Below are 25,268 nucleotides of genomic sequence, written 5' to 3'. Positions count from 1 at the left end.
TTTGCACATGTTTGGTTCTGTTTGGAGACTGTTCTCCTAAAAAGCGCTCTCTCTCTCTCTCTCTCTCTCTCTCTCTCTCTCTCTCTCTCTCTGTTGTGTGTGTGTGTCGGGGCGATCACATGAATGTATACAGCTACCCTAAATACCAGTTACTGTATCTGTTTCCCGGAGTAAGATGTAGCTTGTAAACTTTGTTACAATGCACAAAAAATTAAATGCGCCTAAGTGTTGGTCCGCCTACTTTCGCTTTTTGTTGTCTCTCGCCGCGGTCATGTCTTTTTAAACTTATATGTATGTCCTGTGAAGCTGGTTAGATACAGTTTTCTACAACCTGCTATGCCCAGTATTATGGCTAATTGGTATGAGTATGGGTTGACATTTGAGTTCACACCTCTTTCATCTCGTTCCGAGTTTATAGTAAACTTTGACAATCTCATATCCAATCATTAGCCTTACAAATTAAAAGGAAGTCCTTGTAATAGCTGTTGTGTATATGTTCTGCTTGGTACTGGGTTCAATCACCATAAGCTATCCGCTCACCAGTGACGTGTCATCCAACATATTAACATTTTACAATATTTTTGTAGTGTTGTGTATGACAAATTTGTCGCATTATACCATTTAAATCATCCTGTATCCAATGTAGTGTATGCTCATGTACTGCCATTGGCGTATCATTTACTGCACAGCATATAGGCCAACACGTCATTGCAATTTTCCATAGGTGACTCAGTTTTATATTCATAAATTAGTTTAACAATGAGCTTTTTCCATCCACATAGTGGGTAACGAACACGTGGCATTTCCTGTGCTTGTCCAGAAATTATACCTCCACTTTAGTCCCCTCACAGGCTTGATGAGACAGAAAAACTAATTCAGAAAGTCTAAATTATTGGAACATTTCTCGGTATAATGCTTGTTTTGGGGGACAGTTGTATCACTGTGACGCCATATGTGGAACACGTTGAAAGTTCCAACTGTGTGCCACGTTGGGATTCAAAATATCCTACCTTGTTCATAGAAAAGTTGTTTATTAATTCTAACCATTTTTACATTACCAGTAATATGCTTAAATTTGAATAGCACCTATTTCCAGGTAGGAACCTTTCAACAAGTCAAAAAGATTGAAAAACAGAAAGGGGAAGAACTGAGATACAACAATCTAGTGTCCAGCATCCCTGTTACATCATCTGAGAATGAAGACTGTAAGAGAATCTTAATTATGTCTTTCAGTGTTCAAAGTATGACTGCAGGCATAAAACCGATCTGACTGAATAACTTGCATATCCTCCTGCACAGTTTTGAGGTCTTCTTAGCAGACCTCTTTGTGGTTTTTGCTGCAAGTTTTCGTTAAACAGATAAAGTTTGTGTATTGTACATATGACATTGGCGGTCAGTATTTGCAGTGTTTTTTATTTTGAAGATGCTGACTGTTGTCACCTAATAGTATGAACAGTTACCAAAGTCATTCAAGCATCCTGTCATCAAATTGTCTCCTTTAGTGGTCTCATGACTGATAAGACAGGAAAATTTCATTGCCCTCTTTGTAAAATTTACTCTACTCAGTTGTTGCTATTCTTCTGTGATCATTTCCAACTAGTCTCATGATATTCCTTTGGGAATGGCAAATGGAATGTGCCCTTTTCGCATTTGATTAACATGAAGGCAATCTTTTGGTAGTGACTTCCATATCTGCTGACTGAGCATAAAAGTGTTATTGTGGTTAATTTACGATGTTTGTCTGAGAGACTTTCAATTAAAATCCACCCACTGTACACTCTTTATTAAAACTACTTGTTATTTGATGTCTGTCATAGTGATAGTGTTGCCACGTTTGTAGCCAATTATCCCTAGGTTAATAGGGAGTGAGCGATCAGCAGGAACAGTTTTGTACACGATAAAAGTAAATTGGCTGCTGACACTGTCTTGTAATATACTACATATGAACGTTACACTACTTGTGAAGTGCAAATAAGTGATCTTTTTTGTGATGTGTTGGTAATGCAGGGCAGTTCATGTGTGATGAGCTCTTTCTTTGGAAGAACAACTTTCCAGTTTGTGCTTTGTCACTTAATAAGTAATTTTAATCAGACTATATTTTTGTGTTGCTGTGTAACCCTTCCTTGTAGATGTGTCATTAAAAGTAGTGGGAAATTCTTGTGTAAATAAACTAAGTACTTTTATTTGAACCAGACTACTATCCGCTAATAGTGAAACTAATGAAAAATATTTGTTCCTCCACTTTCTTTTCTTTTCTGAAGTAATTGCCTCTTTCTTACTATTCCACATACTACACATTTTGGTCTCTGCATCGACGTCAAAGACTCTTTATCAGACCATTCTTCCTTTTTTCCTTTCATATCACCATTTACCTAAACTTTCTGAGTAAGGAGTGACTGGTAACTAAGCTGTTCAGACCCTTTAAACCCATAATCACCACCATTTACGAGGTGCGTTGATTCAGATTTTATGTATGTCAGATTTAGTGTAGCATTTGTCTCTCAATTGTGTGCTGGCAAGGAAGTAGCCTACATGTTAATGCATGAATATCGATATAGGAGCATGTTCAGGAGTGTAGGAATTCTGTTGCATATAGAGCCTACTCACATGAAACTGATTGTCAGTGATATTAACTTTTCCAGTTAATTATATGTAGCATCTATGTCAAAAAAAAAAGGTAACCTACTCCTGATTTGTATAATTATTCCTCACAGTAATGAAATTTCTTTCATTACAGTCTGTTTTGGAAAGGTGCAACATGTTACGTAAACCTCTAGTATTGCAGTTCCATTTTATTTGTATTAACTGTAAGTAGTAAAGGCCATATGAAGATCTGTTACTATTATGATTGAACTTCTACAAATTACACAGACATTCCACAATATAATGCTTTATTCTGTGTCAAAGGGCTCTGAGCAGTATGAGAAATAAGAGTATACATAAAGTGAGCAAACACATTTTAATGGTTCTCTTGATGTTATACCCGTATGAGTAGCTGCCATCGTCAAAGATCTGTTACCTGCAGACTTGGGTGAATGTTTGACAATGTCAGCCTCTTGATCAGGTGAAACGTTAGGAAAATCATTAAACAAACATTGGTTGAAGATCCTGAGATAGACACCAGCAGGCAATACATTAATAAATGGTCATGAAAGGCTTGATACTTTTGTAAAATTACTAACACAACTATTCACCACAAATATTTGGCTGTAGATTTATTGTTCTAATCACTCACTAGGCATCTGAGATGGTTATATTGTAGAGTCTTAGGCTATTTTCCTAATCATTTGCGGAAGTTTCTTTCTTTCTTTTTTTTCTTTTCTCTCTCTCTCTCTCTCTCTCTCTCTCTCTCTCTCTCTCTCTCTCTCTCTCTCTCTCTCTCTCTCTCTCTAGAAGACAGTTGTTGTTCCTACATCAGTCCTTTCAAAATATTACTGTTTGTTACATTGCTGATTATACAGCAACAAACTTTAAGCAAAATACACTTGCTGTTAAGTAATTTGTAAGAATCGTCTACCATTGATTATACCATGTCTGTTAGTTCGTATGAAATTTGTATCCTTCTCTGTAGTTCTAATGTTACGTATGGTGAGTTGCAATGTAAATGTAATAATCGTTCTTGTTTTATTTTTTTCAGACTGCTTCACTTACACAATGGTAAGTCAGTCTCTGTAACTGATTATCAAGGTACTGTTTATATTTAAATTACTAACTAATGTGTAAGCTAAAAGTCTGAAAACAAAATGATGATTTAGAGTTAAATGGCTGTTAACATGAAAATTTTTATTTTCATTCTTGTTAACAAAGTTGGTGTTCGTGTTATACCTTATGCAATCTTGAATTCATTTTGGCTCAAAGTGTTTCTCTCCAGTCGCCTCCAGTAGTCCCTTCCATCTCTTGTTTGACACACACACACACACACACACACACACACACGATGAAATTAATTTTTTTGGACCATTTTGCCAAAATAAACAGTCCACTTTGTCTGTGGAATTGGAGGTGATATTACGTGTTGGAGGAGGAACTACATGGGGATGGAGTTTACCTTCTGACACACAAGACTGTTACACCAGTTTTGTGGCTGGCACATTAGTTTGCTTCATTGGTACGTACTGAATGATGCTGTCGTAAGACACTAGACTCATAGTTAGAAGAGCAGCAGTTCATAGCTTCTTGACCGTTGAGATTTTTCCATGGTTTCCCTAAATTGCTTGTGCAGATGCTGGGGTAGTTCCTCGCAAATGGACACTGCCATTTGCTTTCCCCAATCTAAGCTTGTACTCTTCTAATGACTGTCATTGATGTGGTGATAAGGGGAGTTGAAAGGCGCTATCCTGACAATGTTAAATTTAATGACTTGGCTTCCCTGTATTTCAGGAACCACTGTAGTCATTGACATAAAAGTTTTACAGGACAGTAAACTGTGTGTTCTGAATCTACTGAACTACAATAATTGCATTTCAGTCACTGCTGCCGTGCGGGATTAGCCGAGCGGTCTAAGGCGCTGCAGTCGTGGACTGTGTGGCTGGTCCCGGCAGAAGTTCGAGTCCTCCCTCGGGCATGGATGTGTTTGTCCTTAGGATAATTTAGGTTAAGTAGTGTGTAAGCTTAGGGACTGATGACCTCAGCAGTTAAGCCCCATAAGATTTCACACACGTTTGAACATTTATTCAGTCACTGCTTTTGGAAGTACCATTTTTTAATCACACAGTTAAAATTTTGTGCACTTTTTTGTGCGTTATTCTAAATAATTTTAATTAAGCATAACATATGTTCTTCTTTTAGTTCAGTAGACTCAGGATATGTGTTATTACTCCCTGAAAATTGGAATACTCTACTCGAAGTGGTTTCTGAGCTTTTGAGAAAAATGCAAAAGAAAATGTAAATTTTCAGGAATGGCTTGTAAAGTTTCAAAAGACTTTAACTCGCTTAATATGTGCTTAATTTTTTTAGTTTGTCATTCAGAGACACCCTGCACCATACTGGACTCCTTAGTGGCCAACTGTGCTGCATACTCTGCTGTATCAGTGCGAAGTTCGTCCATCTGTTAAAGTTCCCTGATGCAGTTTGCTACAGGGTTAATTACCATAAGCTGTATCACCTTCACCCTACCAATGCTGCCATCATTAAAAGTAGTAACAGCATCATTGACCCACCACTTTGGTGTCTTCATTCCAACACAAACAAGTTTTGGTGAGTCCATATAAGATTATTGAACAACTCATTGGGATTTAGAGTGTGACCATGCAGACACTTCTTGAGTAATTCAGGATTTGCCAGGTCTCTGTAAATAGGTTTTATGATATCCATGACTGTTGCTGGGATGTGATGTTTGTCTGTATGAACTGTTTGAGTACTGGACATTGTGGTAATTGCACCATGAATCAGATCCATGAGGGCAAACGTAGTATACTGGTTTTTCATCAGTTGACAGTCTGTTGAAGCCCATACTGCCTGCTTCATTTTCAGTAGGTCCTCCTTATTATTTCTTATGGTCATCCCATAATTCTGCTGCAGTTTATCAGTCATTTTGTCTGTGAGCCTGCCTCTTATGGTTTTACCATCAGAAAGTTTCTTGCCTTTCAAGCTTTGTGCGTATATACTCACTTCTTTTTAAATATAATCTACACCGGTTCAAGATGTCAACATTTTTCCGTGCAGCACTTCGAGATCTAATAAAATTGGTAATGTTTTAAATAGAAGGCAGTGGATTGCTGTGTTATAAAGTCATGTCCAGAAGAGGGGAGATATATAAATCATTTTATGAGAAAAAAATCCGAAAATGTGAAAAAATATTCCATTCTCACTTCCGTTAAACCCTGCTCTTCCTCCCTTTGAGCATAGGCTTGGGGCATGTTATTCTGCTTACAATCAGTAGATTTCAGGTTAGCTTAAGACTGAAACTCTTTTAGTGAAGAAATAATTCTTAATATCAACCCTTGACCCAGAAAGATCGCTGTATGGACCTGTTTGTTTTATATTTGACTGAGAAAAGTGAATGATGGGCTGTTTTGATATCTAGTGCTGGAAATACTCTCAGTACTTTAGACTGCAGTTTGTTTCATTCCATTCTTGTAAAGTTTCTTGTGGAAAGTGCAGACTAATATGTTTCCTTATCCTGTGGCAAAATAAGGTTAGTCCTCTATCAGGAACTATTGAAAAGCTTATTCTATTGACTCCTTCATTTTAATCAGGACATACATTGGAAGTTATTGTGCAGTAGTTTGGATTTAAAATTAGGTAAATACTGTGTATTTGGCTCTATCAAGGGTGGAAATGTCCTCCCTGTATTTTGCCCATGTAGACATTTTCAGACTTCATGTGCACTTTGAGTTTGGGTTACCAAACCACTTAGTCAAAAAAACAAAACTTATCACTGTGCTTCATCTGAACATTTCATCATAAACAAACCAAATTTTCTTAATGTTGTCTGCAGAAGAGAAGTTACATTTATAACTAAGAAGACTAGATGTTCATTATCACTTTATCTAATAAGAATGAGATGAATATCAATTCATTCACTGAAATGTATGTTGTATAACTAACTCCTAAGAACAAGAGTCTAAGCAAACAGTGGAGAGAGAGAGAGAGAGAGAGAGAGAGAGAGTGTAGGGGGGAGGGGTTAAATTATATACTTCATAGAGCATGGTTGTCTATATTCTGTGTGTTTTTATTTGAATGGAAGTACATTGCTCCCAAATGCAAAACTCCCTTCTCTCTCTACCTCACCTCACCCCACCCCGCCCCACCTTCCCCTCCTTTAGCATTGTAAGGCACTTGGCTCAATGCCAGAAAGGTAGACAACTAATCTACCTATAAAGCTGAAGCTCTTCTTATTCTGGAATCAGTTCATGGAGGCTCGCCAAATTGGTGGCAGGAACCTGAAATAGCATTTGCTTTGCTCCTTTTATCTAGCAAACTTATTTGTGTTGTTACCAAAATGGCTCAAAGCTCACCTACAGGCAGTTAGATGTGATACGGGAGGCTGATCACACAAAAGCAGTGTTAATGAAGTTGTTTATGTGTTGTGCTGTTTTGTGCAAACAATGTGATTGCATTTGGAATTAGTTGTCTGTGTCTTGTGTTACTGTTTGCTTCCAATTGATCAGGTAATTGCTCTTCATTACCATGTTAAACTTGAGTTAACTTCTCAGCCAATATGTACATGGCATTCACCTTCCTTGGAATTTATTTGCTGTCTTTCTGGTTGTGCAATCACGTTATCACACCTATCATAGCTGAGGAAATATTTATCCAGTATCAGTTATCTGTAATGTTGATGAAACATATTGCAAGTGATATAAAAACTATTAATACAAATTTTCCTGTGTGTGTTAGATTACTTCCAAGCATTGCATCACATCTTTTTAAAGACGTGTGTGTGATGCAAAAATTTAACAGTGTATAAGAATCACCTGCAGTGTATATGCTTTCCTTACACTTCAATCAGTACTTATTTGTCCAATGATGATACACACAATCTGATAACAATGCAAATCTTTGTGCTCCTGATTCTGTTACTGAGAGCAAAGACTTTCATACCCAGAGACATTTTCACACACACGTGTGTGTGTGTGTGTGTGTGTGTGTGTGTGTGTGTGTGTGTGTGTGTGAATATACAGGCACACGCAGAGCCGCATACGTTTCACTTACAGAAAAGGAAATTTGGTGGACACTGGTACATGACAGTTTGACCCACAACACTGAACAGTTCATACAGTCATCAGATTTTACTATTTGTGAATCTGAAATTGCATTAGTAACTTTATCTTCTATCAAGTGTAAATCTGAAGACAGTTTATAGAATATTAATATCTTTACATCAGTTTCTTGTTTGAAAGGTTAGCTTCACAACTTGGTTTTCTTCCTGTTGTTACCTCTATATAGTCCTAGGTATAGGTGTAATCTGTGGGGACAAGGACACTTTCACCCTTATTCACAATTAGAGAACTTGCTACAAAAATTGTTAAGGTTAAAGTTAAGCTAAAGTGTGACATTGTTATATGATGGTGGTAATTTGGCCAAATACATATCAAGTAACGTAAGTCTGTGGCAATCACATGATGCACAAAGTATTGTTAGTCATAGGTCAAATTTATGTGATGAATTAAGGGGACCACATTGGGAGTTGGGTGCTGTCATTTTGCAGGAATTGATATTGAAATGGAAAACAATTGACTCAGAGACTTACATTGGTTCAAATGGCTCTGAGCACTACAGGACTTAACATCTATGGTCATCAGTCCCCGAGGCTTACATTCAGACAGTTTAGAGGAGCAGAGGTGGCGTTCAGTATATGAGATGAGGTCCACTTAGCTTCAAAGCCTCAACAATTACTTCGAAGTTTTGGCTATAAGGTTTTTTAGATGTCATGGAGAGATGTCGTCATCTTCCCATTATGAAAAATTCTCTGGGTATAACTCAGTTTGGCAGTGATGTGGAACGAAAAAATAAATTACAATCTTGTTTAACAACCTGTTGGCAGTCTAACACAATGTTTTAATTTGTGTAGTGAGTTATAGAAAAGTATTTCCAGTTGGCCTATAGTGATCAGATACATTTGAGCGAATTTCTTTTCTTTTTTTCCCCCCAATACAAAAGTGTGTTATTTTCAAGATGTCCCTACAAAATGACTTATTATTGGGACAGATGAACCAGTTCCATATCCAGTGTTGGGAAACAGAAATGTCTTTTCATACCACTGTACTGCACAGTGCCTGATCACTCCATTAAAAATGATTGACAAGGATTGATCAATAGACGAAGCAAATATTCTAAAGTCTTATATCTTGTATTGGTAAGTCACATGTCACAGACATTCTTTTATCTGCTTCTTTTATATTACTTATTATCTTAATTTTAGAGATGAAAATGTCAAAGTTGAATGAATGTACCTATTGCCATTCACTGTCTGACATCATCATATTGTTGGGTATTTTGCCAGTGAGGAAAAGAAGTGTGTGTTGCACAGAAGTATGCAATAAGGAAAATAAACACACTGAACAAAAAGTTAGTCACTTCCAGTGGATATCACACTTGTGCTATGCAGTACCATCTCTGGGCTTAGTAGTAGCATCAGTTGGACGAGGAAATGTGTTCACAAGTTTATTCAGGTATTCAAAATCCCACTGGTGATTAGATCCAGTGGAGCTACCAAATTGTTAGAATGGTTGCCTACATCTCACCTGCTTTTAAAATAGTGCCAGACCTTTTTTATGGAGTTAACGTGGGGTAATTTAGGGAACCAGCAGAAATATGATAGGATGCGTGAGTGTTTGTCAAACCAGGCGTATATGCGTGCAATCTTATGAATGTGGCTATTGATATTATGGAAGAAGGAAGATTCAACAACAAACATGTAGGAGAGAGGGTAGCACTTGTTCAACAAGAATGTTGAAATAAACATTGTAGTCCATTTTTGCAGTAACCTGAATGAATGGGCACAAGTCACAGTAGGAGAAACATTCCCAAAACATCACAGAACCATCTGTGCCAAGAATAACATCCTTCACACACTGTGGTTTAAATATCCTCACTGGACCACTGCTGCGTTTGAGCCTTGCTTTATTTGAAAAGAGGCAGAATTATGCTTCCAGTCACTAACTACTGAGTGTGGTGGTGCAGTGGTTAACAAACTGGACTCTCATTCAAAAGGAAGACTGTTCAAATCTGTATCTGACCATCCTGATTTAGGTACGAAATTGCAGTGCCTGTGTTACTCGGATGACGATGCGCTGTGGTGACCACAACCCTTATGAAACACACCAGATGAATTCGCTACTGCAAATAATGTCTACCATCAGCTGTAGAATGGAATGACAAAAATGAAAGTTTGTTCTGGACCGGGACTCTAACCCAGATGTCCTGCTTATTGCGAGTGGTCACCTTACTGTTTAGCTATCAGTGTTGTAGGGTTGATGACGTATGGAGGTTTGGGTCTGGCAATGAGTCGTGCATGGATAGCCAAATGGTAAGGCGACCGCTTGTGATAAGTGGGAAAACCAGGTTCGAGTCCCGGTCTGGTACAAATTTTCATTGTCATCATTCCATTCTACAGCCGATGGTAGCCATTATTCATAATTGTGAATTCATTTGATGTGATCGTGATTTAGGTTATCCATGATTTCCCTAAATCATGTGAGGCAAATGGTGGAAAGGTTCCATTGAAGATGCATGCCCAATATTTCTTACATGTCCTTGAATCAATCTGATCTTATGCTCTCTCTAATGACCTCGTTGTCGACAGGATTTTGAACCCTAATATTCCTTCCTATTTTCTCTGTCAGCTACTATCCAGTTTTGGTTGTTTGTTCTATTGAAGACTTAAAACTGGATATGCTGCTGTGAGCAGTTGCATTTTGCAAGGTACTTGATTCCAAATGTCCATTGCATACAGTTTCCTTTGCATTGTTCACTTGGAAACTATGGAGATGGGGCCTACTTTCACTGACAGCAGCAATTTCTTTTCACTTTAAAATAGATTGTCATCGGCAAGTAGTGACACTGATCAGTCCCTGTTAATTAGGATCTTTTTATGAGCTCTTTTCTTAAACTCCTTCCATGGTGTTGCCACCGTATTGGAGGCACCTTCACTGTCGGGTGGGAGGTTTTGCATGCCTCAGTAATGTTGAGAGCTATGCTGGTGATAGGGTAGCTATTGGTGGGTCAACCCCAGGCTAGACAGGCATCAGTGGAGAGGTCAGGCAGAGACTGTCCTACAGCTGAAGGAAGGGTGTACCAGTTTTTCTTTCTTTTTTTTCCCTGGGGAGCTCTACCAGCAGTGGTTGGGTATGGGTACAATGATCCCAGGTTTCCCAAGCTGGAAACTGGTCAGCACTGCCAGACCCCTTCTGCCATAAACTCCGGGCAATGTCAGAACTTCAGGGACCATAATTATGTGTCGCAGTAGAATATTGGGGATTTCAGGTCGCTTGCTACTCTGCCTGGACTCTGAAGATACACATCTCAAAAACACATCCTCAAGGTGTGCTACATGCTGATGTGGTGAACAGCTGTTGAGGTAAATAAGCCTCTAGTGGGCAGCTTCTGGGGCATCTGCCACCTCCACACCCCAGTAATATAAGGCTTGCTCAGACATGGAGTGCCCTGTCTGGGTTTACATTTGTTCCCTAATGGCTCTTGATATTCCTGTGGAGCGACCTCAGCTTAAAACTACCCATAACAAGATGGATGTACCATCAAGTAGTGCCTACACCCACCCAACAGAGCGAGCTTGGGTGCTCAATCCATCTGAAGAGTAGTCTCAGAAGAATTATTACAACAGGGCACTAGTCTGCTATAACACTTTCATCCTAATTGAGGGAGCAGGGGAGCTTTTGAGATGATCTGCCCTTCTTATATTCATAAGGGGTGGGGGGGGGGGGGGGGGGGGGGGCATTACCACCTCCTTAAAAAGTGTTAAACCACTTCTTAATGGTACATTTCTAGTTGAAACTGCCATGTCATGCTAAGTACCTAAAACTTCTGTGATGCAATTCCTTCGATGACGATCTTGATGTGACTGAATTACTTAACACCCGTAACTTCTGCAAAGGTACATATTGGAAAAAGACTTTTATTTTAACTTTCAACACTGCGGAATAACCTGACTGTATGGTTGCAGGCTATATCTGTCTTAAGGTTTGACTGTGGTTCCCATTCCAAAGCTATAAATGTCAGATTTGGTCATACCACTGTAATATATAACAAAAGGGCCAACTGTGGAGATAGTGGAGGCCCAACTAAAAAATTGGCAGCTCTTGTTCACTTTCTCCAAGAGATATAAATTGCTCTGGGATCACCCATTATGAAGCAGGATGTGTGGAGCTTATAATGAGAATAGGAAAATTCAGGAGTTGAAAGTTCAGAAATGCACCCATATGGTGAAGCTAAGAAAAGCTTTTAAAGCTCAGCAGCCTCTGTCATTGCTATTTGTTTTACATCAGTCCTTGACACTTTGCAGACTGAGCCATTTAGACATGATCTCAAATTTGGCACTGCAGTTGTGAATTCGCCCAGTGTTATGGTTGCATCCCTGTCTCCTCCTCCAACTGTGCAACAAGCCACCAATGTTTCACCTCACGAGTTGGTCACCTGCTACACAGCCGGTTGGTCGGAAAGGTCAAAAGGAATACTTCCACGAAGACTTCTTACATCACTCCAGCCAACAAATATCAGAGTATCCCTCTGCCAACTGCAAAGGCTCCAAGAATTCAAACAAAGGCATATGATCTACTCCTTTGCCGACTCAGACATCCTCTTAGATGGTGTCGCCACGTGATGTCCTCACCCGCCCAACCTCTGTGTTGCCACACCACCAACCATTTTTCTGCCCTGGACCCCACAGATTGACAGAGGGAGAATGCCTCTGTAGGTCTCATGGAGCAGTTTCCTCCACACTCTGTGCCCTGTAGCAGTGAGCCTTCAAAGACTGGAACTCAGTAGTCACCGAGTTGAGAGCCCTTTATTTTTTCCCTCCTACCCTTTCCTCTTTGACCCTCCTCCAATGGAACATTCACAGCCCATGATCCCACAGAGGACTTAAGGCTGCTCTTAGAATCTCAGCGTCTGCTTGTTCTCTGCCTCCAGGAATCAAAATTGCATCCTGACTACTACTTTGAGCCCTCGCATTTCTTACCAGCCCGCTTTGACCTTCCTCGAAGCCGGCATCCCATCTCATAGGGGAGTCATGCTGCTCATTCGGGATAACATTCATAGTCAACCCATCTTCCTGACTACCTGGCTTAAAGTTGTTGGAGTCTAAATTTTCCTTTGTACCAGACTTCCTCGAGCTTATTGGGCACCCCTTTAAGCTGCTCGGTGACTTCAATGCGCACCATCCCCATTCGGGCTCGCCCAGAAACTCTGAGAGGTGCCCTCTTGGCTGACCACCGTAATCAACTTAACCTCCTCTTCCATAACACGAGACCACCCGTGTCCCTTTCCAAGTGCACTCGCACCTATTCCAATTTGGACTTTTCCTTTTGTACTTCCCAGCTTGCCTATCATCTCAAGTGGTCTATTCTCCATGAATATATACTCGAGCGACCATTTCTCGCATGCTATTAGATTGCTGACTCCTACCCCACCTATGTGCACACTCAATGGCAGCTTTCTATGGCCAACTGGAAGCTTTACTTCTTTCTGGTGACTTTCAGTGAACATTATTACCCCAGTTGGGAGGACCAAGCAGAATATCTTATAAACATTATTATCCCCACAGAATGTTCCATTCCTCGGACTTTCTCTTTGCTGCACCGTGTCCTGGTCCCTTGGTGGACCAGGACACAATTTGCATGCAGAAATATGCTCTCCACATTTTTAACTGTCATCCTACGATGGCCAACTGCATTCATTACAAACATTGCGTGCACAGTGTCATTGCATTCTTCAGGATAGCAGAAAAACTTTACTAGTTCGTGGAGCAGTCCTTTTAAAAGTTCCACATAGTCTTTTGTTGTGTGGGTGAACTTCCAGCGGCTGCTTCGGACCAAGGTCCATTCCCCAATGTCTCCCCTGACAGTAGCAGATGATGTCATTGAGGGCCCTACTGCTATCTCCGACAAATTGAGCTGCTATTTTGTGGAGATTTCGAGCTCCACGCACTATCAACCTACCTTCCTCCATCAGAAATGACTGGAGGAGATTCAACTGATAACCATTTCTTCTCCAAATCATAAGTGCTACAATGCCACCTTTAGTATGAGGGACCTAGATCATGCTCTCACTTCACCCCCCACCCCCTCCTCCTCTCCCTGGGGGCTAGCCACTCTTTGGCGGGTTCGTGCTTGTCTACCACAGGGTCCCAGCTTTTGCAGCATCTTCTCCCTTCTGTGCCGCATGTCTATCCTCTTGCTATTCTTTTTCCCTTTCGCTTGGGAAACATGTCTGGGGTGTTATTGGGAATGTTCCACGTTTTGTCACTGACATAAGCACAGTCTCACCACTGTGTCTTGTCCTTTCTGTGTTTCCCTTCTCCTCTCATTCCTCCGCGTCGGCATTTGAGGTTCCTCTTTTTCTTCTTCCTCCCTGTGCACTCCTGCAGGCTGACACACGGGTCTGACGCATAACAGGGAACTGGGTAACTCGTAATTCTCAGCCTCGGGTTGACAGGTAGGGTTCGCATGTACCCCTTGGTACAGGCCAGGCCCAGGGAGGGTGACTGCCTGAGATGCAACCTCACCACTGCCAATTGGTCCCTCTGTCAGGTGTACGGAGATATGAACAGTCACCTAAGGTGGATGTGTTCCTTGTGCAGGGGGTCCCCAGTGGGAAGGATCACGCCATCGGAGACACTGGCATCGCATTGAGCCAATCATCTACACACTCAGTGTACACGAAATGTAAACGTAATGAGGCTAACGATTCAAAGACCCTTCCAACTGCACCATGTTTCCTCGTGATCTCGTGCACTTAAGACAATCAGGCCTTCACCATGGTAAATATGTTTATTATTCAGAAAGGTGTTGATGCAATTGCCGGCCTTGTGAAATCCTGCTCTCGTTTATGGAATGGCACTTTGCTTTTGGAGACTACTTCTGATTCTCAAGAACTAAAACTGTGTGCCACCTCACTTCTCCATGGCTACTCTGTTCATGTTGAGACCCATAGAACTTTAAATTGTTCCCGAGGTGTTATTTACACCATGCAAGCTTAAAAATGACTATGCACCCTCCGACTCCACATTGAAATATTAAAAGTCTTGCCTGGTTTCATTGTCTAGGGGCTGGGATAGGTAGTTGCCGCATTACAGGCCAAATACTGCTGAGTCTACAGTATACGATAAGAATACACACATTAATCAAATGGCTGAAGGTTTCTATCACTCGGCAGTTATGAATTATGAAAGTAGCATATAAATTTATAAATGAAAGATTGCAATTAAATAAAATCTGCAGGTACTATCTTAATGACTTTAAATGATGAGTATGATAGTAAAAGTACTTTTGAGAGTGCGGTATATTTCCGCAAAACACTTATAAAATAAAATATAAGTTGAATAACAGGAAAACAATAGATTCCTACTTCACGTATTTAGTTATGAACAGCAACATAGTTAGCAAGATATTCACTTCTCAATGCATACTAAGACTTCACTGCAGAAGCCATGGAAATCACACAAGAGGACAGGTCGGCACTCTGAAATATTTCTCTCCTCTGCAACCGTTCGCAGACTGCTCTACTGGCCAAGTCTTTCTGCCAACTGTGCGTCCATCGCGCCGTACTGTCCGCGTCCAGCACTCACCCACGTGCCCTGTGCCATACCCTCCCGAACTGCCGCACCTCTTCAAACTACCTCATGTCGTCTCTGGAGACACTCTTCCATCCAGTCTCCCCATTCACGAGCGCTGTGATTGGCTGGAGTGCTCGCGCCATGTCTTCATGCCAACACATAGTCACAAACATAATGAAACATACTCGAAATTGTTGTTGTTGTTGTTGTGGTCTTCAGTCCTGAGACTGGTTTGATGCAGCTCTCCATGCTACTCTATACTGTGCAAGCTTCTTCATCTCCCAGTAGCTACTGTAACCTACATATTCATCTCTTGGCCTCCCTCTACGATTTTTACCCTCCACACTGCCCTTCAATACTAAATTGGTGATCCCTTGATGCCTCAGAACATGTCCTACCAACCGATCCCTTCTTCTGGTCAAGTTGTGCCACAAACTTCTCTTCTCCCCAATCCTATTCAATACTTCCTCATTAGTTATGTGATCTACCCATCTAATTTTCAGCATTCTTCTGTAGCACCACATTTCAAAAGCTTCTATCCTCTTCTTGTCCACACTATTTAGTGTCCATGTTTCACTTCCATACATGGCTACACTCCATACAAATACTTTCAGAAAAGACTTCATGACACTTAAATCTATACTCGATGTTAACAAATTTCTCTTCTTCAGAAACACTTTCCTTGCTATTGCCAGTCTACATTTTATATCCTCTCTACTTCGACCATCATCAGTTATTTTGCTCCCCAAATAGCAAAACTCCTTTACTACCTTAAGTCTCTCATTTCCTAATCTAATTCCCTCAGCATCACCCGACTTAATTCGACTATATTCCATTATCCTCGTTTTGCTTTTGTTGATGTTCATCTTATACCCTCCTTTCACGACACTGTCCATTCCGTTCAACTGCTCTTCCAAGTCCTTTGCTGTCTCTGACAGAATTACGATGTCATCGGCAAACCTCAAAGTTTTTATTTCTTCTCCATGGATTTTAATACCTACTCCGAATTTTTCTTTTGTTTCCTTTACTGCTTGCTCAATATACAAATTGAACAACATCGGGGAGAGGCTACAATCCTGTTTCACTCCTTTCCCAACCACTGCTTCCCTTTCATGCCCCCTCGACTCTAATAACTGCCATCTGGTTTCTGTACAAATTGTAAATAGCCTTTCGCTCCCTGTATTTTACCCCTGCCACCTTTAGAATTTGAAAGAGAGTATTCCAGTCAACATTGTCAAAAGCTTTCTCTAAGTCTACGAATGCTAGAAACGTAGGTTTGCCTTTCCTTAACCTTTCTTCTAAGATAAGTCGTAAGGTCAGTATTGCCTCACGTGTTCCAACATTTCTACGGAATCCAAACTGATCTTCCCCGAGGTCGGCTTTAACTAATTTTTCTATTCGTCTGTAAAGAATTCGTGTTAGTATTTTGCAGCTGTGGCTTATTAAGCTGATTGTTCGGTAATTTTCACATCTGTCAACACTTGCTTTCTTTGGGATTGGAATTATTATATTCTTCTTGAATTCTGCGGGTATTTCGCCTGTTTCATACATCTTGTTCACCAGATGGTAGAGTTTTGTCAGGACTGGCTCTCCCAAGGCCGTTACTAGTTCCAATGGAATGTTGTCTACTCCGGGGGCCTTGTTCCGGCTCAGGTCTTTCAGTGCTCTGTCAAACTCTTCACGCAATATCGTATCACCCATTTCGTCTTCATCTACGTCCTCTTCCATTTCCATAATATTGTCCTCAAGTACATCGCCCTTGTATAGACCCTCTATATACTCCTTCCACCTTTCTGCTTTCCCTTCTTTGCTTAAAACTGGGTTTCCACCTGAGCTCTTGATGTTCATAGAAGTGGTTCTCTTTTCTCCAAAGGTGTCTCTAATCTTCCTGTAGGCAGTATCTATCTAACCCCTAGTGAGATAAGCCTCTACATCCTTACATTTGTCGTCTAGCCATCCCTGCTTAGCCATTTTGCACTTCCTGTCGATCTCATTTTTGAGACGTTTGTATTCCTTTTTGCCTGCTTCATTTACTGCATTTTTATATGTTCTCCTTTCATCAATTAAATTCAATATTTCTTCTGTTACCCAAGGATTTCTACTAGCCCTTGTCTTTTTACCTACTTGATCCTCTGCTACCTTCACTACTTCATCCCTCAAAGGTACCCATTCTTCTTCTACTGTATTTGTTTCCCCCATTCCTGTCAATTGTTCCCTTACGCTCTCCCTGAAACTCTGTACAACCTCTGGTTCTTTCAGTTTATCCAGGTCATATCTCCTTAAGTTCCCTCCTTTTTGCAGTTTCTTCAGTTTTAATCTACATGTCATAACCAATAGATTGTGGTCAGAGTTCACATCTGCCCCTGGAAATGTCTTACAATTTAAAACCTGGTTCCTAAATCTCTGTCTTACCATTATATAATCTATCTGAAACCTGTCAGTATCTCCAGGCTTCTTCCATGTATACAGCCTTTTTTTATGATTCTTGAACCAAGTGTTAGCTATGATTAAGTTGTGCTCTGTGCAAAATTGTACCAGGCAGGTTCCTCTTTCATTTCTTAGCCCCAATCCATATTCACCTACTACGTTTCCTTCTCTCCCTTTTCCTACTGCCGAATTCCAGCACCCATGACTATTAAATTTTCATCACCCTTTACTATCTGAATAATTTCTTTTATTTCATCATACATTTCTTCAATTTGTTTGTCATCTGCAGAGCTAGTTGGCATATAAACTTGTACTGCTGTAGTAGGTGTGGGCTTCGTATCTATCTTGGCCACAATAATGCATTCACTATGCTGTTTGTAGTAGCTTACCCGCATTCCTATTTTCCTATTCATTATTAAACCTACTCCTGCATTACCCCTATATGATTTTGTGTTTATAACCCTGTAGTCACCTGACCAGAAGTCTTGTTCCTCCTGCCACCGAACTTCACTAATTCCCACTATATCTAACTTCAACCTATCTATTTCCCTTTTTAAATTTTCTAACCTACTTGCCCGACTAAGGGATCTGACATTCCACGCTCCGATCTGTAGAACGAAAGTTTTCTTTCTCCTAATAACGACATCCTCTTGAGTAGTCCCCTCCCGGAGATCCAAATGGGGGACTATTTTACCTCCGGAATATTTTACCCAAGAGGACGCCATCATCATTTAATCATACAGTAAAGCTGCATGCCCTCGGGAAATATTACGGCCGTAGTTTCCCCTTGCTTTCAGCCGTTCGCAGTACCAGCACAGCAAGGCTGTTTTGGTTATTGTTACAATGCCAGATCAGTCAATCATCCAGACTGTTGCCCTTGCAACTACTGAAAAGGCTGCTGCCCCTCTTCAGGAACCACACGTTTGTCTGGCCTCTCAACAGATACCCCTCCGTTGTGGTTGCACCTACGGTACGGCTATCTGTATCGCTGAGGCACGCAAGCCTCCCCACCAACGGCAAGGTCCATGGTTCATGGGGGGGATTTACATTTAAATACTTGAAATTAAATAAATATTTCTATGATTGGACATAAACATACTTTAACAGACATTATTAAAGACATAAACTAATTAAACAAACATATATCAAAGGAATAGCAACAAAAGGTAGGCCAGTAGCCTAATGTTTCTGTGCTTTCTACAACACAGTAAATATTTAACCAATTTCTTCATGAATAGTATATATCGGATGTATACGAAGACATAGATGAATAAATATATTGATAAGCATGCTGCTACCATTTTTTCGTGTAACTGTGGAGTACTTGTAGCCTTATGCGATCTATAGTAATTGGCCACTTTGACCTCCAATAACTCGTGTACTATTTAAGTTACATACCTGTGATTCATACCAGTTTAGGTTTACACTAATGTCTTTCTAAAGACATGACGATCGACAAAATCGGATGAAGCGCTTATATTTTGGAAATTCATTGCTGGTTGTTACTTTTATAATTTACCATCTGATACTAAACTTTAAACTACTAAAGATATTGAAAATCTGATTTAGACCCTCAGAATTGCCGAGCAAATAATAGTAATGTGCAGGTTTCTTTTTGAGGTATCACGATTCACCTGGCTACTATTAATTTCTATACGAACTGTGAAATGTCTGCTATTATGGTTTCACAAAATCCACCATCATTGACACTCCCGACATAGACATCTCCTTCACTGCCACAAAACACCGTCCTCATCACAGCAGAATTCCCAACCACACGGCTGGACCATGCGCTGGGGCCACCCCTCTCGTCCAGCTAACGTTCACCACCACGTGTTTGCTGCCGGGCCCCGCCTGGCCAAGCTGCCCGTGCAGCCGCGCCAACTTAGAATATTTTCAGGGCGCCACTATTTGCCTGTTACCTCACAACCAGGCTGCTTGATGGTCTGACAGAGGCCAAAATCCAGTCTTGCCACTGATCATGGTGTCATTGCTGTCCATTGAGTGATGATAGATTCCACCTTAGTGCCCACCAGCACTCTTTTTCTCTCCTTTGATAGAGTGGTACTTCTGTCCAAGATCAAAGCAGGCTATGAAATTATCAGAGTCTTACCCTACAGTCTTAACCTGATGCGCTACTACTGGTGTCGTCATTTCATCCGCACTAGAACGTGTTGTCGACATCGAGCCAAATGTGTAACATGTGGTAGGGATGCTCACAAGGGCAATTGTCCACCTCCTTCTCTTCACTGTGTCAAATGCAATGGTGGCCATGCCGCCTCCTCTCAAGTTTGTCCCGTGTATCTTGAGTGGGCTGTCCAAGAGATCTGGGTAAAAGAAATAGTATATTATCCTGTCGCTCGTAAGTTATTGGCCAGTTACAAACCCCACATTCTCCCATCTGGAACCTATAGTTCTGTTGTTGTTATCCCGTGCTCAACGGAGGAGATGGCCACGTAGACGTGCGACCTCAAATTCAATTCTGAAGTTGTGAAATCGCCCAGTATCAAGGTAGCATTGCTATCTCCCCATCCAGCTGTGCAACAAGCCATCAAACTCTCGCCTCAAGGGGTGAAGCCACCAGCTACACAACTGGTAGGCCGGAAAGGACAGTAGTAGTACTCCGCTGAAGACTTCGTCCATACCTCCAGCCAAATACTACCCAAATCTTCCTATGCTAACCGGAAAGGCTCGAAGTAGTCCACAAAAGGCAAATGATCTTCTCCTTTGCCAACTCAGATCCTCCTCGACGGTGTTGCCACATGACACCTTAGCCTGGCCGGCCTCCATTGCGCTGGTGCGCACCACCAACCTTTTTATCTGTGTTGGGCTCCACAGACTGACAGCACAAGCAACTCGCTGCTTCTGTGGATCTCATGGAGCAAGATCCTCCTGCTTCTGTGCGCCATAGCAGCGACTCTTCTCATGCTGTCACTCTGCAGCCGCCGAGGTGACACCCCTTCATCTCTTGCTCATCATGACACTCCTCCGATGGAACATTCACGGTCTTCAGCCCCAAAAAGAGGACTTACGGCTGCATTTAGCATCACAGTGTCCCCTTGTACTCTGCCTTCAGGAAATGAAATTGTGTTCTCGTGACTGCTTTGAGCTTTCACATTTCTTCTCAGTTTGTTTTGACCTTCCCCCTGAAGTTGGCATTCCATCTCAGGGAGTCATGCTGCTGACACTGGATGACGTTCATAGTCAACCCATCTCCCTGACTTTCCGTCTTCAAGCTGTTGCAGTTTGCTTTCTCCTTCCTCACCTGACTTTTTCCCTCTGTACCATTTATATCCCTGTGTCATTCGATGTAACCAGGGCAGACTTCCTTCAGCTTATTGAGCAGCTACCTCCCCCATTTCTGTTATTCGGCAACTTTAATCTGCATCATCCCCTTTGGAGTTTTTCCAGAACCTGTCAGAGAGCTGCCCTCTTGGCTGACCTCCTTCAACAACTCAACCTCTTCTTCCGTAACATTGGAGCACCCACATTCCTTTCAGACACCTATTCCCATTTGGACCTGTCCTTCTGCACTGCCCAGCTTGCCCATCATCTCTAGTGGTTCATTATTTCTGACACCTACTCAAGTGACCATTTCCCATGTGCTATCCATTTGCTGATTCCTACCCCACCTGCATGCACACCCGAATGGCAGCTTACAAAGGCTGGCTGGTGGCTTTGCTACTCCCTGGTGACGTTTGGAGAACAGGATTTCCCCAGTTGTGATGAACAGGTCGAATACCTTACAAACGTTATCCTTACTGCTGCAGTGCTGCAGAACATTGCATTCATTGCACTTCCTCTTTACCATGTCCTGTCCCAGTCCCTTGGTTGACTGAGGCATGCCAGGATGCAATTCTCTCTCTCTCTCTCTCTCTCTCTCTCTCTCTCTCTCTCTCTCTCTCTCTCTCTCTCTCTCTCTCTGCATTTGTAACTCTCATCCTACGATGGCAAACTCCATTCATTATAAAGAGATGCGTGGAAAATGCCATCGTCATCTGCGGGACAGGAAGAAAGCTAGCTGGATTTCATTCACTAGTTCTTTTAACAGTTACACACATTCCTCTGTCGCATGAGCGAACTTCAGATAGCTCTTTGGAACCAAGATCCATTTGCCAATTTCCAGCCTGATAGTAGCAGACGTCGTTATCGTGGACCATATTGCTATCTCCAGCACCTTGGGCCGCCATTTTGTGAAAATTTTGAACTCTGCTCCCTATCACCCTGCCTTCCTCCATCGGAAACGAGCGGAGGCGGCTCAGGTGATACCCTTCTCTTCTCAGAATCATGAGTGCTACAATGCCGCCTTCACTATGAGGGAGCTAGATCATGCTGTTAGTTCATCCTGATCCTCTACCCCAGGGCTAGACACTGTCCCCATCCAGATGTTGCAGCACCCTTCTCTTGCAGGCAAGCACTTTCTGATTAATACATACAACCGCATGTGGACATAGGGCACATTTCCCAGAAGTTGGTGTGAAGCTAACTAAGCCTGGTAAGGACAAAAACTGTCATAGCTACTGCCTCACCTATCTCACCAGCTGCGTTTGCAATGTGATGGAACGTATGATTCATGCCCGGCTGGTCTGGTGGCACAAGTCTCACAATTTGCCAACATCTGCATGATGCGGATTTTGAGCATGGAGTTCTGCAGTTGACCATATAGTTACTTTGTCCACCCATGGTTTTCCGCAGGAATCCCAGATTTGCAATGTTTTTTGATTTGGGGAAGGCCTAGGATACCTGTTGGAGAACTGGTATCCTCCATACTTTTTACATGTGGGGCTTCTGTGGCCGCCTGCCCTGTTTCCTTCAGGAATTTTTAAAAGACCAAGTTTTCTGGATGCATGTGGGTTCTGCCTTGGTGGACACCTTTATCCAGGAAAACGGTGTGCCTCAGGGTTCCGTCCTGAGCGTCCCCCTCTTTGCTATCACCATTAACCCTGTAATGGCCTGTCGCCTGCTGGGCATCTCTGGCTCCCTTTTGGTTGACGATTTTGGCATCTGTTACAGTTCTCCACAGATATGTCTCACTGAGCGGCGTTTTTCAGTGATGTCTTGAGCGTCTTTGTTCCTGGAGCATCAACAATGGTTTTCATTTCTCCACTGACAAAACTGTCGGAATTTCTGATGGTGCAGATTTTCTCTCAGCATCTTTGTCGTGGGCCTGTTGCCCTTCCGTTCCTTGAAACTACAAAATTCCTGGGGCTAGTCCCTCTGCGACCCTGGGGGTTAGAATTGGCCTGAGGTATTCCTGCCTGTTTCAAAAGGTGACTAAAAGGAGTCTCGCACCTTTTGGCCTTTGTGATGGTCCCCTGCAAGGTTTGACCTCCATTTTTATAATTTTTCTGAAGAGCGAGCCAATTGGGGAACGGTGCGTTGCATGGTGCATGGTGTCCATTGTGCATTGAGATCTTTAGCCCACTTTCTCGTCGTGGCATTGCAGTCCCGCTCATCCTCCATCTCTTGAGCGAGGTCACCTTCCTGGGTGCGTTTTCCTCCACCCAATATGAAGTGTCGTTTTCTGTGCTGACAATGACCACGGAATTCTTTGCACCTGATATCCAGCATGGTACCCAGTCCGTTACAGTGGGGTCGCCGTGTACCCTGTTGGTTGTAGCCCCCTGACTACACAGGGATCGCACTGCTGATGCCAGCACAGTTAACTCCCCACGTATGCCAAGGAGTAGTTGCTTGTCATCCTGGGGCATCGGGGCTACCGGCACTGGCCATCCTACCACATGGCCTTCTCTGTGGCTGGGTGGCGCCTGCAGGGAGGCCCACTGGTCGGAGTAGGTGGCACGAGGGCAGCGCGTGATGAAGTGTACCACGTCGTCACATGCTGGTGATTAAATGCCAGCAGTCTCTAAGTGTTTAAAGTCTCAGTACAATGCTAGGAAGTATGATCTTAAAATCATTCCCCTCCCTGGCCACATCATGGGAGGAACACCAGGCTAAGGATGGCAGCAAACCTTATTCGTCCCAGTACCCTGTATGTACAAGAGCTGATGGGGACTCCTTTGTCTCAATAAAGACTCAGTTTTTTGTAGAGCATTTAGAGGGCAAGTTTGGGGAGGTGGAGGGCTTATCCATAATGCGGTCAGGCTGTCTTGATAAAAAGGCATCCTGTGCCCAGTCACAGGCATTACTCACTTGTGACAAGATGGAGGATGTTTCTGTTACCATCACACCTCATGATAGCTTAAACTTGGTCCAGGGTATTATGTTCTACAGGGAATTTCTGTTGCAGTGTGACGATGAGCTGCGCGCCAACTTAGAACGATGAGGAGTTGATTTCATCTATCGTGCCCATCGGGGTCCAGGGGATAATCAGGTTCCCACTGGTGCCTTCATCTTGGTCTTAGAGGGTGACACTGCTGTGCAATAGCTTCCGGTTTCCTTGTGAACTGACTGAAGGCTGGGAGGGGTGAAAGGAACTAATTTATGAAACTTGAGAGCAGGTTTCTTTCTGACTACCTGCAGCCCATGAAACTTCAAGTGACTGAGCTATGTTTAATACTTCAATAAGCATAGGATTTTCACACTGTAGAGCTCACTCTTGAGGAACTTTCCTGTCAGGAGCAAGATGTATGATTGCAAACTGAACCAGTTGATCTGTGTAGAATTCCTTATGAACATCTGTCACAAAATTACGATGACGACTAAGTCTGTGGAGTTCTACTGCCCATGCCTTGCATGACTGTTTTGGTTACTTTTGGGAATGGTAAAACTCCATATGAGCACCAATAATGCGAGTACATTTACAGTGATAGGTTGAAAGTAACTCTCACATCTGATCAAAAGAGAGACTGGAATGATCTTTTAAGGGGGCAAGCTGTCACAACAAAAAGACACAAACAAAGTGAGATCCACGGCAGAAAAGAGCCTTGCCCAAGTTTATGTATGTTACTCGAAATGCCCAGAAATATTGTTGGGAGCGTTTTTAGTTAACATCCCAGTCTTCTGCTGCATTACCATATGCAGGGAATGGTGGCGGATATGTTGTTGGCAGGGCAGGGCTGCACATTGTGCCCTTGTATCCATTAAACTGGAAATAACAACTGTCAGTGCCTACTGTTACTCAAAGACAGATTTAAATACTGCCTCCATGGAAATTGAACTCAAAGGACCAATGACTGAAGTGGAACTTATTGATTCTAATCCTGTACTTATTGCCAAAGTGTTCTAACCCAACAATACTGTAACTTTATTATATGACAAACCATAAACACATGAGAGACAAAGTGCATACAACAGACAACACCCAAGCGGCCAGAGGAGCCTTGTGCAACAGCCTGTGTAGTCATTAGTTCTAACAAGGATGCAGCTGGGAGGCTGCGCATGCAACTGCTGTCGTACTACCACTATGGGTGGCCGCTTTTGGCCAAATCAAGTACAAACTTCACGCTCAAACTATGAAGTGGCGCACTCACAGAGTTGGTGGTTATAACAGTCATATTGTCCTCCTTCCATGTATACCTCCCTGTAACTGAGGCCGTCCACAGGTAAAAGCCTTTGGCAAAGAAATTGTGTCATCACTGCAGTCTTAAAATTCTGGTGTGCCTTTTGTGTATGGGCTTAAGAAGGCCAGGGAGGTAATTTCCTC

The 25,268-nt window shown here is 42.2% G+C and overlaps 1 protein-coding gene across 6 annotated transcripts in view; it reads left to right on the top strand.

The window, feature by feature from the left end:
- Positions 1 to 25,268, top strand: part of LOC126298371 (solute carrier family 41 member 1-like) — a 150,433-nt gene that overhangs the window by 76,852 nt on the left and 48,313 nt on the right. For 3 of the 6 annotated variants that reach the window (XM_049989674.1, XM_049989677.1, XM_049989676.1), the window contains exon 2: positions 3,638 to 3,657. The gene's annotated coding sequence lies outside the window, so the exon portion shown is untranslated. Of the gene's footprint in view, positions 1 to 3,637; positions 3,688 to 6,900; positions 7,113 to 25,268 lie in introns of those variants that run through there. The other 3 variants (XM_049989672.1, XM_049989673.1, XM_049989675.1) reach the window with 2 other exon arrangements.

The sequence above is a fragment of the Schistocerca gregaria genome, chromosome X, assembly GCF_023897955.1.
Source record: "Schistocerca gregaria isolate iqSchGreg1 chromosome X, iqSchGreg1.2, whole genome shotgun sequence".
NCBI lineage: Eukaryota > Metazoa > Arthropoda > Insecta > Orthoptera > Acrididae > Schistocerca > Schistocerca gregaria.
Note: the sequence above shows the minus strand (reverse complement) of the source record. Positions and strands in the feature narration are given on the sequence as shown.